Source organism: Panthera onca, chromosome B1, assembly GCF_046562875.1.
Source record: "Panthera onca isolate mPanOnc1 chromosome B1, mPanOnc1 haplotype 2, whole genome shotgun sequence".
NCBI lineage: Eukaryota > Metazoa > Chordata > Mammalia > Carnivora > Felidae > Panthera > Panthera onca.
The window spans coordinates 99,616,005-99,630,507 of NC_138342.1; positions in this window are offsets into that span (position 1 = coordinate 99,616,005).

Genomic DNA, 14,503 nt, shown 5'->3' on the forward strand with positions numbered 1-14,503 from the left:
TACCTTTCCCTCAGTGAATGTCTATTGCACGTAATTTGGCCACTCCTGAGTTCAATTAAACCAGACTCAAATCATATTGAATTAGATGAGTATTTTTCAAATGGTAGATAATATCTCGTTTGTGGACTATACACTCAACACAAAGGACTGCAAGCAATTTTTTTTTTAAGAATAGACTAATATATGGGCACTTGGGTGGCTCAGTTGGTTAAGTGTCCAACTCCGGCTCAGGTCATGATCCCGTGGTTCGTGGGTTCCAGCCCTGCATTAGGCTCTGTGCTGACAGCTCAGAGCCTGGAGCTGCTTCAGATTCTGTGTTTCCCTCTCTCTCTGCCCCTCCCCCACTCGTGCTCTGTTTCTGTCTCAAAAATAAACAAACATAAATTAAAAAAAACATAGACTAATATAGAATAGAAATGGAAATGCAGACTGCATCACCACTAGTAATATTTGTTCATTGAAACTTGCTTAGTTTTATATAAATATATAGGTGTTTTAGTGGGTAGTAATGTAATTTTTTTCTGTGAACTACAGTGAAAATGTTTGAAAGGTAGTACTTGGAATAAGAGAAATTTGTATCCTTCCCAGGAAAGTCATGATGTTAAATGGAGATGGGAAATGATGCTGAGTAGAAGCCAGAAGATATATATGTACTACATGGTATTTATTTGTTACCCATTGATTTATAATCTTTCCAATATGCAAATTATTTGCTCTTTTTTCCTTTTTTACTAACTATAGTTTCCTAAGTAAGAGCAATAGCTGCTTGACAAATGTTTTCTGTGCATTTGGGAAAGCAATACTTTTTAAAGGCTATTTAAATCTTTCATCTCTGCCACCCTGAACAACAGGTATATTTCTCCATCTAACAAGCTTATTCTACTTGTGCAATGAAGTACCTTTAACTCCAAATGTTTCCTGCATGCTCAAATACCAAGTGGTTTCTTAATAATTCCAGTCTTTTTTTATTCACAATGGGTATTTTAATTTTTAATCTAATGTCTTGCCTACAGCCAATCTGTGTATGGCATCTATGAGTATAAAGAAGGAATAATGTAATCAGGAGGCCCAGATGCCAGCCTCAACCCCCACAACCAGTCCTACCATCTTGGGCTTTCACATTCTCTGTGGCTCTATTTCATGAAATGTTAAAAAGAAGGAAGATGGTGAAGTTCACTCCTAAGAGAACTTCCATTTTTACAAGACTCATTTAGGTAACAGGAAGTTGAACAGGATTTTTCAGTTGTTAAGGAAAAAAAATGTACAGCACCTTTTATTTCTGTGTCACCAGATCATAGCATAGTAGGAGGAAAGAAGTCTCCCAATGGATGAACATATAGGAACCAGCTACATAAGGCAAGGACATATCTGGCAAGAGAAAAGATACAATAGGCCAGTGAAAAAGGAACATACTCTTACCATATACTTGATCTGGGAACATTTGTTTTTCCTGCCCTGCACTGTACTCTTACCTTGATCACAAATTATCCCTCTGTTTTGTTGTTTTTTAATTTTCTAAACTGTTTCTCAGATCTGTCCTTATTTCCTCTTCCCAGGTGGTACTCACGTGGTCTAGGACCTAGAGTCCCAAGAGGTGATGGAGGCAGGCAGATAGAGTATGTCCCCTACTCACCTTATAACATTTGTTGGGTTACTTAAATCCTCAGTTGTAATAAAATAGAGATAATAATAAAAAATCTCGCAATCTCCTAACATAACAATGTTATGTTTATTAAATGAGTTAACAGGTATGGAATAGCTAGCACATTATCTGAGTGTTATTAGGTTCTCAATAAGTGGGAGGGAATATCAATAAATACATGGCAAATAATGTTTAATTTCATCAGTAACAAAGATACAATATAACATGATGATATACTATTTTTCACCAGATTAGTGAAGATGAATGAGGGTGACTATGTCCAAAATTGTTTCGGGTCTGAGATATAAACATGCAAAGCCATGAATATTAAAATCCCTGGAAGAATATATTAGCTATCTCTGTTAGAGATGTGGTAATATATGTGATATGTGCATGTTTAAAATATCTTTGATATTGCACAGAACTTATAAAATAAAATATTTGTAAAACACGCAAAAGTGAGGAGAAAGAAACTTGGAAATAAATTTTTGAAATGATTCAAGGATGGCCATTTCCTGAATAGATTGCCCCAGTGGCTCTATTCTGCTCCCAACATGATATAGTTTTTTGAATCTCATACCCACATTGTTCAAACCATTATTTAGAGCTTAATCTGAGCTTAATTAGAAAATATTTATTAATGTCTCCTCTCTGGCAAGTTCTGAGTTATGTGTTGTGATGGATATAAACCTAACGAATGTAATAGCAACCCTTAGAAAATGCATACATTATTGGGAAGACACGACTCCACAGAAGAGCAGCACAAAGAAGAAATCTAGAGATAAGGGGCAAAAAATGAAGTACAGATTATGTGATGCAGAATTAGGGGAAAAAATCAGTATGGAGTGGGTAATTAGGAAAACATTCATTGTATCAGATGAAATCTATTGTAGACTTCTACAGAGAAATCCCTGTGTCTCCGCTGGATTCTAAATAAAGCAAGGTATAAATTTATCATGTGTTTTCAAAATCCTCAGAAGCTTATGGAGGGAAAATAAATGAGAAAAGGGTCTTTGCAACAGCATTACAAAGCCCCTGCCACTCTAATAATTTCAGGCAGTATTGTCCTCAATTCCCCTCCAACTCTATAGCTAATAGACTATTCCTTGCTAGAACAATCCACATGGGTCACTAGACCATCTGCAGCTGTGAAGTGAGAAGCTCCTTCTGCTCCACTCCATATTGATGGCTGTCACATGTCAGGTTCCCCAGGAAGAAAATGCTGAGACAGAGTTTAGTGTGAAAGAGTTATTTGGAAGTGATCTTAGGTTCAATATCTATGGAAGGAGGGGGAAAAAATCAGAACTCGGCAAAAGGAAAAGTTGAATATTGATGCAATCTCAATGGAGGCCTCAGACAACTCTATGGAAAGTTGTAAAGCATGAATGTAAAGCTTCAGAGTTGTTCTGAGTTAAGGAGATAAAGCCAAAATTTTATCTCTCATGTAGATTAGTCATTGGATACAGGCCACCCCAGATTAAGCATGACCTTAGATGAGTTGCTTCTCAGCAGAAGCATAGAGGGATGACAGCTGAGGTTTTTCTGCTTTCAGCATTCCTAGTAACTGGGGGACTAATCTTTCAATCCTGAAGTGGAAATCTGGGTAGCATATCACAGTGACCACCACAGTAGTCTATGTCATTAATGCTGTATCACCACAATATTCCTGTGGGCCCCCCCGTACAGGGTTTTGCTGTTCATCTCTATGCATATTCCTCCATTTTCTCATTGATCCTTCTGCTTAAAGACCCTAGGATATACCCTGTACTGAAAGAGAGGCAGGGATGTGAGAAGCCTTAGCATAAAAGTCACATTCGGGTCAGAATTCTGTTATCAAGGAATCTTCGGCCATAACTTTGTGTTTCTGAAATTACTTTTTCTCCATACCTATCCACTGGATGATAAAGCATAGCTCCATGTTCCCTTGGAATAACAACATGACTGTTTCTCTTAACCACCTAAGTCCATTCAAGCTACGATAACAAAATACCACAGGCTGAGTAGCTTATAGACAGCAGAACTTTATTTCTCACAGTTATGAAGCTAGGAAGTCCAAGATTAGGGTACCTGTATGGTTGAGTAAGGGCCCTTTTCCTGGTTAGTGGCCAGTGGCCCTTTCATTGTGTTCTTACAAGTTGGAGGGACGAGGGATCTCTGTGGAGTTTCTTTTACAAGAGACTAATCAAAAGTCCCACCTCCTAATACCATTATATTGCACATTCATGTTTCAATATATGAATTTGGAGGGAACATAAACCATGGCATCATCACATCTGACTGAAAGAGAACCCCCAGGAAACAATTAAAATATGCCTTACCACTGCTATGAGGCAGTGCTTCTGCTACTATGTCATATCCTTCTTGGATCTAGAAACTTGAAAGGCCCAAGACCCTCTCCAGAGGGCATGTGGTTTCCTACTAACCCCGTCTCCACATTCCCCACCTACCCTGACAGAGAACACTCAGCAACTAAGGCTTATCCCTCCTATAACACAATCACATTCCCTTACAGCCCACCCAGGTTTCTCACATGGAATGGACAGATTTACTGTCTCTCACTCTGGATCCTGTGAGGAAACATTCCCCACATGTTTCAGCATAAATGACATCACCACAATGTGAAGGCCAACACTGCAGTTGTAAGATATTACAGCCATCCGAAGTGAAACTCCTGTACGTGGGGCTGGAAGTTCACCCCAGGAGCAGTCAAAAAGGATGCATCTCAATCTAGAAACACAACTGGAAATCCTCTTGAAGAAATTAAACATCATTCATTCTGGATTTCAATGTACCAGGAGGGCATGTGGGGAACAGATGTTAAAGAGGTTCACAGTCTAGAGGAAATAGGCCTGTAGCAAAGAAGGGAAAGGCTTAAGCTAATGTTTTTCCCAGTACTGCAAAATAACAAAAGTGACTGCTTCAGAATCAGATCCAGGGTAAAAGCCCAGCCTTTTGATTAATACACTATTGTTAGTTACTTTAACTTTCAAATTCAGTTTCCCAGTTTGCAAATGGGAGAAAATGTCATTACCTTATAGAATTTTTGTAAAGATTTAATGAAAATAAATAAATTTCACTCCAATATAGTAACTGGCAGATGGTAACCTCTCAAAAAACAGGAGCTGGGATTATCACTTCATATCAAATCTGATGGGACCTGTTATCTCCAAGGAACAAGCTATATCTTGCAAACAAGAATGTTTAGATATCATCTATACTGCATCTATTTTTCTTCGTTCTTTCTCACTAATAAGATGTTTGAAAACCACAGGTGTTCTCAGTTGTGTTAAGAAAAAAGTAAAGTCAGGATTCAAGTCGATGCAAGTGGCCCAGGAGGCAAGTGCCCACTAAAAGAGGGGTATGGGGCACCTGGGTGGCAAAACTGGTTAAGCATCTGACTTTGGCTCAGGTCATGATCTCATGGGTTCATAAGCTTGAGACCCACATCAGGCTCACTGCTGTCAGCTCAGAGCCCGCTTTGGATTGTCTATCTCCCTCACTCTGCCTCTCCCTGACTCTCACTCTCTCCAAAATAAATAAATGTAAAAAAAAAAAAAAAAAAGGAGTGGCAGAGTGCCCTGTGGTCAGTCACTGCAATGAGTGTACTAGTCGTGAGAGCATGGAAATATCAAGGAAAAAGCTGGGTCCTTGGGTTTCAGATTCCTCTTCCCAGAAGATTATCAAAGGTTTCATGTTCTAGGTATCATGCATTATATTAAGGATACTGTTGTTTTCTGCAATGCCTGTATTACACAAGTAAAATACACCATAAGGCCTATTTTGAGAGAATGGAAGGCTAACATGATGAAAAGAAGTTGGCTCCCAAATGTCTACAGGGACTTGGAAGGTAACATATAAGTGAAGCAGGCTAGATGTAAGAACAGTTTGAAAGAACCTTCTATTGTTCCAGGACTGTGGTGTTCAGGACAGGAAAGCACACCCTCTGTCCTAAAGGGGGAGCATTAACACCCTGGGAATGTGGACCAGGAACCGCTACAGCTTCCACTTTATTCAAGAGAAGACAAATACCAGAATTTTTATGGGAAATTTTCAGTGTTGGCCATTAAACTCAGTTTCATTCAATTTGTGCAAGCTCTAAATCTTATGTAGGAAGAGGAAAAAGAATGAGGCGATAAAAATCAAAATATCAACACTCTCATAACTTCAGTTATTACTTATTTTTATTAAAACTTTTCAGTATTTTATGCACAGGGAATAATTCCTCACCAATGAAAAACTGGTTTTCTAAATAAGGGAGTTGGAATGGGCCCTGGTCCAGGACCCACCAATCTTGAACCTTTAGCAAAACTCACTGAGTGAACACAAGAAATTCTATTAGGCTTCACAGTTAATAATTTGTAATCATACTAAACTACATGTTTAATTACACAAGTGATCATTTGAAACAAAATCTTACATACTGATGCTTTTTGCTTCTTACAATAGAGTCCTCTTGTATTTCTCCACTTCAAAATCTTTATGGTAAATCATTCATTCTCCAAATAATTGTCATTTTTCCAGAGTCAATGCCATTGAATCATGTATTCCATCTCTTCTAATTATAAACCAGAACCCAAGATCTAGGGACATAAATTTTGTTAAATTCATTGACTCAGCTAAGTACACAACACAATAGTTCACAGTAGATGGGGGTAGGTCTGAGCCTGAAGACCATCTTCCCTACTCAGGAAATAGCAATGCTAAGGATCATGAGTCATCCTCAGGTGGTAAAATTCCAGCCAGAAGGAAATACAATATCCAAAAGAAGATAACAGACTTAAGTGGAGGTCCAAAGAAGGGGTCAGGGCACTTTGCACATGCTATTTCTTAGAGCTGCCACCATGTAAATGCTGAGCTGATTCCCATTAGGACCAATTCACTATTGGATAATTCAATATAATGACTGAAAATGAGCCCCTGGTTGTTTTTCAAGCTCTTTTCAAACAAAGTTCTAAAAATGGCAGAAAATGTTTGGTCTCTGAGAATCAGAGGGAAAGAGCTGTGTGAGAAGGATTTCTATATTTACAGAATGAGTACTACTACTTTGTGGTAATTTCACAGGCAATAATGACACTGGTGGAAAAGCCATCTGCCAGGAGAAAGATGCTGCCGAAAACTTCTTATGGAAGCACACCAGTCCTGGTACCCTAAGGCAAATTTTTGGACCCAACGTAAATGGTTTTAGAGTTTCATCCATTCTGCTGACTAGCTAGATGGAAAACATGGAGTCTTTGGGCAAGTGAAAGAAGGCTCCATGGAAGTTGTAGAAGCCATGGAACACCAGCAATGCCAACAACAGTGAGGAGATCACCATTGTTTTAATGTGGGTCTTTTCCATACCCTCCTAATCTTCCTGAATTTGGAGAATCTATTCTCATACCCTACTATTTTGTGCTCTCACTTGTTGCCTTTCTTTGTGTCCTATTTTCCTCATTCTTTCTGTACGTTTAGCTGAGTTTCAGAATAAAGTTATGGCCACAAAATAGAAACTTTTCTTTAAAAAAGTCAATTATGAGGCTGGGTGCAGCTGGGGTGAGGGTAGCAAAGCGTACCATAAACAGAGACCATCAGAGAGTTCCACGTGGATGTAGAGGAGCTCAGTAGCCAGTATAGAGTTCTAAGGGAGTACAAAGAAACTAAAACACCTGACTAATTATTAAGATAGCATTAAGATTATTAAGACAGAAACCACTTACTAAAACCAGCATCCTCAAGGCATATCTGTTCTTAGAAACAAGACAAGTCTTCTTACCTTATATAGGACAATGCAAGCCTAGCAGAAAGGACCCCAGAATCCTGAACTAAGTACATAGTGTATTTCAGAAACTGTCTAAAAGGATAAATTCTATTAGATTGATGTTTTGGGGTAATGTGGACCATACAATTTTATATTTTCCAACTTCTACAAAGAAAAAAAATTCACATAAAATTACCAAATATTCAATGTTGGACACCAATTCAAACACGAGGCACTACTCATCCTAGAGTTAGAGTCTAAAGGTTGAGCTTTAGAGATTGCACTTCCAGGAGCAGAAAGTAAGGAAAGTTGTTATATCAGAAAAAAAAAAAAAAAAAAAGAACGAAAGAAAGATAGAAAGAAGAAAGAAAATCAGTAAATTATACAGAAATAGTTTACATTCCTAATATGAGGGAAAAATGGCTTTTTAAATTATGATTAAGTAGGGGAAAACACTTATTTCTTCTCGTGGCAATTAAGAATGTATAATTTGGCAAGAAAATCTAAGATATTTATTTTGTTTATAAGTTGATTAAAAATATTTTGGGGGCACTTGGGTGGCTCAGTTGGTTAAGTGTCCAGCTCTTGGTTTTGGCTCAGGTCATGATCTCACGGTTCATGAGTTTGAGTCCCGCATTGGGTTCTGTGCTGACAGTGAGGAACCTGCTTGGGATTCTCTCTCTCTATCACTCTCTCTCCCTCTCTCTACTCCTCCTGCATTATCTCTCTCTCTCTCTCTCTCTCTCTCTCAAAAATAAATTTTAAACAATAAAGAAATAAAAATATTTTTAATAATAGTCATTTTGAGTGAGTGCAGTTAGATACACACAATTGGGCAACTAAAAAGGATATTACCAACTCTTAAATTTCTCAGATTTAAACAAGAAATATACGTGTCAATTCAAAGATAATGCCAGATTTGAAATGTGACAGACTTCCCATAGAACATGATTTATAGATTTCCTGGGGTTAGTTAAATGCACTCTGGGCATAGAATGCCCTAGAACTGAAGAAAAGTTGCACTCTCAGGAGTTCTCATTTGGTGTTAAGTCTGTCACTGTTTCCAGTCAAACGGAAGAAAACGAACATGCTCTTTTGCCCTAAATGTGAAAGACTAATTGAGTTTTCTTTGAAAATGACTGAAGCACCTTGAGATTAATTTTCCCTAATTTTGAATTATTTCCAGTTCCAATATGATATAAATTACACACACCAAGGAAAAGAAATCAGTAGAGCAGAGCATCCCCATAGGAACACCCACTGAGCCCTAGAGAATTTGTTTGTATATCAGACTGTAATCCATTTCTCACTTAGACCTCACAGTCATATACTGCTGATAAAGCAAACTAGATTGTGAAATTCAGAAACTGCCAAGGTTGGCTAGCAATGTTGCTCAACACAAAAGGAAGCAATCTTGGTGCACCTGAGATGCCAAGGGACTTAGAAAACAAAACCTACTTTTTTCACTTGCCATTTATGTCAGGATGGGTTGGTCAAAATCATAAGGAATTTTTGCCAGTTGAACACTCTCTTCTAAAAACACAAATAATTTGTTTGTATTGGGAAACTACCAGATACTACCATGCTTGAAATATATACTTAAAATATATTAAAGAACACATAGGGAGAGGTATGAATACCAGGAACAAAAGGTACAAGCAATAAATAAAATTAAATCCATATCTATTGAGAACTGTGATAGCTACCAAGATTTATAAAACATAATCCCTTCCTTAAAGGAGCTGAAATTTAATATAGTAGGAAAACAATATAAAGACGTGACGTGACAAATAGTTGCACATGCTTAAAATGAAAATATTTTGAGGGCGCCTGGGTGGCTGGCTCAGTCGGTAAAGCAACTGACTTCAGCTCAGGTCATGATCTTGTGGTTTGTGGGTTTGAGCCCCACATCGGGCTCTGTGCTGATAGTTTGGAGCCAGGAGCCTGTTTCGGATTCTGTGTCTCCCTCTCCCCCTCTGCCATTCCCCTGCTCATGCTCTGTCTCTCCCTCAAAAGTAAATAAACATTAAAAAAAATTTTTAATGCAAACACTTTGAGAAGAGAGAAAGGCTTTGAGGTAACACAAAATTAATTACCAAAAGAAAGTGGCAATCATTACAAAGAAGAAATGAATAGCCTTAGCCTGAAGTTGTTAGAGAGAAAAGAAATTTGAGCTCAGTCTTGGAGAATAGGTGGAATAAGTGTGGTTGTAGTGACACGTTACATTTTACTGCCTTGGATATGCAAAAATTGTGAAATTACTTTCTTCAAAATTAAATACAGTCAATGCCTGTGTGTTCTCTTGGTGCAGGGGACTGTTTCTGTGCCAAGTTTGGACAGAAGAGTTATGGTTTATGCCACAGCCCTGACACCTAAGTTTTCTCTTAATTTGGTGAAATAGCAAATTCTTCACTCCTTTTCCCACTTTCCCACCCATGCTAGCATTGCCAAGGAGGTATACGTCCTCAATATTCTTTCATTGCTGAAATGTTTCCATTCCCATCCTTGATAGAATTCTATACAGGGAACTGAATAGTGTCCCTCACCTCCCCCAAAATTCATGTCCACCCAGACCCTCTGAATGTGACTTTATTAGGAAATAGTGTCTTTGCAGGTATAATTAGTTAAGAATCTCAGGATGAGATCATCCTGGGTTTAGGGTGGGCCCTGAATTCAATGTAAATGCTTTTATATGAAGAGGATAGGACACAGAGACAGACAGAAGAATACCATTGGATGATTGATGGAAGACTGGAGTGATATTTCTACAAGCCAAGAAACACCAATGATTGCAGCAACTACCAGAAGCTAGGACAGAGGCATGGACCAGATTCTCCCTGAGAGCCTCCTAAGGGAACCAACCCTACTGACACACTAATTTTGGACCTCTGTAATCCAGCACTGTAGGACAATAAATTTCTGTTGTTGCAATCCACCAAGTTTGTTAATTTTTTGCAGCAGCCCTACAGAACCGATACACTCTCCTTTTCTCTTTTCTCCCTAGCCTCAACACAGTCCTCTTCTTGCTCTCCCCCAATACCAAACATAAGCCCCTCAAGGATTTTGGCTTTCTGAATAAAATAAAATCACAAAAACAGTTTGTCTATCAACAGCTTCTATATTATGATTAGAAGAAACCCCTAGCCCCTCACTCAAAGACCTACAAAAGCCTGAGAACCTGTTTGGACAGGGGAGGGGAAAAGAGATAACAAAACACAAATTAATATCTCAACAAATTATATGGCCACCTGTAGAAAATATATGGACAAAAAATGCAGGTTGGGAAGTAAATATGCAAAGTACTGACCAGATATACAATAATCAAGAGATAATGAATGAACCACTCTAGAGATAATAGAGAATTAAAATAAGGACATGGTCTAATATAAATTAAAAAGAAGGCAACATTTAAACACTGAACACAAGGTTAAAAGGCTTAGCCAAAGATTCCCAAACCTTCTGTATTCATGGCACCCTTTCCATCTCAGTAATTTTTTCATGGCACCTCTAGACCAAAAGAAATTCCTAAGATCTCCATTTATTAAGTAATTAGGATCAAACAACTTAATAAATACTAATAAGGACAAGTCCTTAACAAGTCCTTTTATACCCTAACAAGTTAGTAATCATGTAAATGTAATGATGTGCAAATAAAATCTAGATAGCTGGCTTCTTTTGAACCCTCAGCTTATATTCTCCCTCAGCAAACAGCAAGACCAGAGCCACTGCTGCCCTCTTTGGATGGCTCACACACAGTAAATGAAACCCTTTGTTTTTTGCACCAGTCTGGCCCTTCTAGGATTTGGATTTACAACCCCTGATCTACATGATTGCTAAGCTCCCAATGTACCCTGAACATATACTGAGAAAAGAATAAAATATAATTACTCATGCATGTATGTGTTTGTATGCATTTATTTAATTCCCTAAATAATTTATTTTCTTTGTATATCTTTTTCTTTCTCAAATAATATGCCTTTGCTCTACAACTTTATCACTCTAAAGTTTAATCAACTTTGTGATTATACACATGATTTTGCTATAAGCAACTACAAAGGTGTTTTAGAAAAATAATAAATCACGTTTACATAAGTAGAGGAAAATGTAGAACATTTTTTATCAGCTAAACAAAAAGCAGTGAAGGGCTGGATCACACCTATCTTTATAGCAGATTCACTGAAACCATCAAATGCTGCATATGTTTTAGATAGTGCTATGAATCCCTAATGTTAAATATGAAATGGATGGGGCTTGAACTATGAACTGCAGAAAGGAATTATTTTTTCAAGAATATTTTAATAAATCATCAAGTCACTAAAACACAATACATGCATTTAAAACATTAAGATACATTTTAAAAGAAAAAAATCCATAATTTACATGTCTAAAACCAGTTATTCCCACTTTTTAGCTTTTCTCTCTCCAGTGTATATCCATATGGACTTGGGTTTATAGTTGTAAATGCATAAAATTTTGTTTTTTACTTTTTTGCCATTTAGCTTGATTATTGCAAACACTTTTCCATGTTGAACCATTTTCATAATTTTTTACTTAATGACACCAAAATCTGACATCACTGCCTACACCTTGATTTACTTAATTATTCTCATGTTTATAATGTTAAATTCATTCTCCATTTTTCACCATATTCTTTGGTGTAATGAGCTTCTTTTTGCCTATGGCTCTTTTTTCTTCTTTTGAAGAATTTCTTCAGGATAAATTCTCAAGAGTAGAATTACAGAGTCAAAGAGTATAAACTTTTCTATGGCTTATGATATATACCATCAAATTGTTTTCAAGAGATATATGAATTCACATTGAATGTACCAGCTTTATCGGGAATTTGCCAGCATTAAGCAATTACCAGTTTTAAGGTTTATACTAATTTAGAAGATGTTACAATTGCCTCATTATGGTTTATTTGCATTTCTTTGCATATTAGTAATGCCAAAAATTTTTAACATGGGACTCAATATCCTGGGTCATATCGTTAGATAATTATTTTTTCTTTTAATAAGTAAAAAGTAGAAGTGAGATCCCTTCATCATGAATCTTAACACTATGGGAATGCTGTAAAAAAACAGCTGAGTAGGAACTTTCCTCAGTTTATCCCAACATGCACTGCCATCAACATAATAACCTGTCATGAAATCATCTATCCATTAAGAATTATTTTCCTATAGGTGAAACTGATAACAGGGTATTCTAATATTCTAAATATACTCAATCGTCAAATAAAACTTTGCTCACGATACTTTCATTTAGTTCTGAAATAGTTCTGTATACTTCAATCATAGAAGTAAGATGCATTTAAAGTTCCTTCTTATGGCTGCCTTGAATTAACCATTTTTTTTTAATTGATTGGGCTCACAATAACTGGCAAACAACTCAGGATATTTTAATGCAACTTCAACTTTTCAATTGCAACTTAACACAAAATATTAATTCTAATCACTAAAGATAAGATGTCATTTGCAACCCCTTGCTTTCTGCTTTTTCTTCATATGCTATTGCAGTTAGATGATTTTTTATTAATATGACTTCATTGCAACTATGTAGAATTCCTCTTGACTTCAACAAAACCTGTTTGTCTAATTTTAACTAACAGTAATTTATAAGAGGAGTGTGTTTCCCACCAAAAGGATTAGTCATACTGAAGACTATTTGTAGATGTCCCAAAATTATTTTTCAATGTAGTTTGCCTTAACCAAAATAATAGATAATAAATAATAAATAAATAATAAAGACATGCTTAGGATAATTGTCATGAAATTGAGTTCTACAGTTAAAAAAAAAAAACCAACCTACTCAAGTGTTAATATCAGTTATCTAAATTTATTTCCCATTATTTTTTAAATAGTGTTTTAAAGTGCATTTATAGGGGTGCCTGGGTGGCTCGGTCGGTTAAGCGTCCGACTTTGGCTCAGGTCATGATCTCACGGTCCGTGAGTTCGAGCCCCGCGTGGGGCTCTGTGCTGACAGCTCAGAGCCTGGAGCCTGTTTCAGATTCTGTGTCTCCCTCTCTCTCTGCCCCTCCCCTGTTCATGCTCTGTCTCTCTCTGTCTCAAAAATAAATAAACGTTAAAAAAAATTTTAAAGTGCATTTATATTAAATGTGACTTTATATTGCAGAAAAATAAGGTTGATTTCTGCACTAATATGTGCTTTGTAGAAATTTCTTTATTTTTGTTTGATTAGACTTCCATGTGTCTTGTTAAATAAAGCTTAACTGCATTTTGGGAGAATTACCAGGTACCACAAAGCCAGTTCCTATCTGTACTACAGAATAGAGTTCTTTAAGTAGTTAATAAGTATATCAGTACTTTTTGAAGAATATTCCAAAGAAGTCATTATCCAATGAAAACTCCATTTCATCAACTATTATTTATAGTTAAAAATCTAAAAATTTACATTAAAAGAATAATCCATGACAGGCAGACAATGTATGTTTACTGAAGAAGGAAAGAAAGGAAGGAAGGAAGAAAAGAAGGAAGGAAGGAAGGAAGGAAGGAAGGAAGGAAGGAAGGAAGGAAAGAAGGAAGGAAGGAAGGGAAAAGTGAAAGGAAAGGAGGAATGACTATTCCAGTAAATAAGAGTTATTTATATAATAATTACATTAATAGGTCAAATTTGAAAATATAGTACTATCCCAGATGGTAAAAGGCTTTTGATTTAAAGTAAAGTAAGTTAATCTGGGAATAAAATGAACCATCCTTAATGTGATAAATACAACTTAAAAAATTACCCAATGCCAAATACCAAAGGCATTCCCATTCATACTGCAAACAAGTCAAGGTTGTCACCTATCAACACTAAAATCTTGTCTTGAAATTTGATATAGTGCCAAAAATAAACCAAAAAAGAAACAATGAATATATATTTCAATTGGAAAAGATCAAAATTATAATTTTTTATATTATACGACTGTTTGCCTAGGAAACCTCAAAGAACCAACTTTTATAAAACAGATTTTATGGGGACCCCTGGGTGGCTCAGTCGGTTGGGCGTCTGACTTCGGCTCAGGTCATGATCTCACAGTCAGTGAGTTCGAGCCCATGTCGGGCTCCCAGCTGACAGCTCAGAGCCTGGAGCCTGCTTCGGATTCTGTGTCTCCCTCTCTCTCT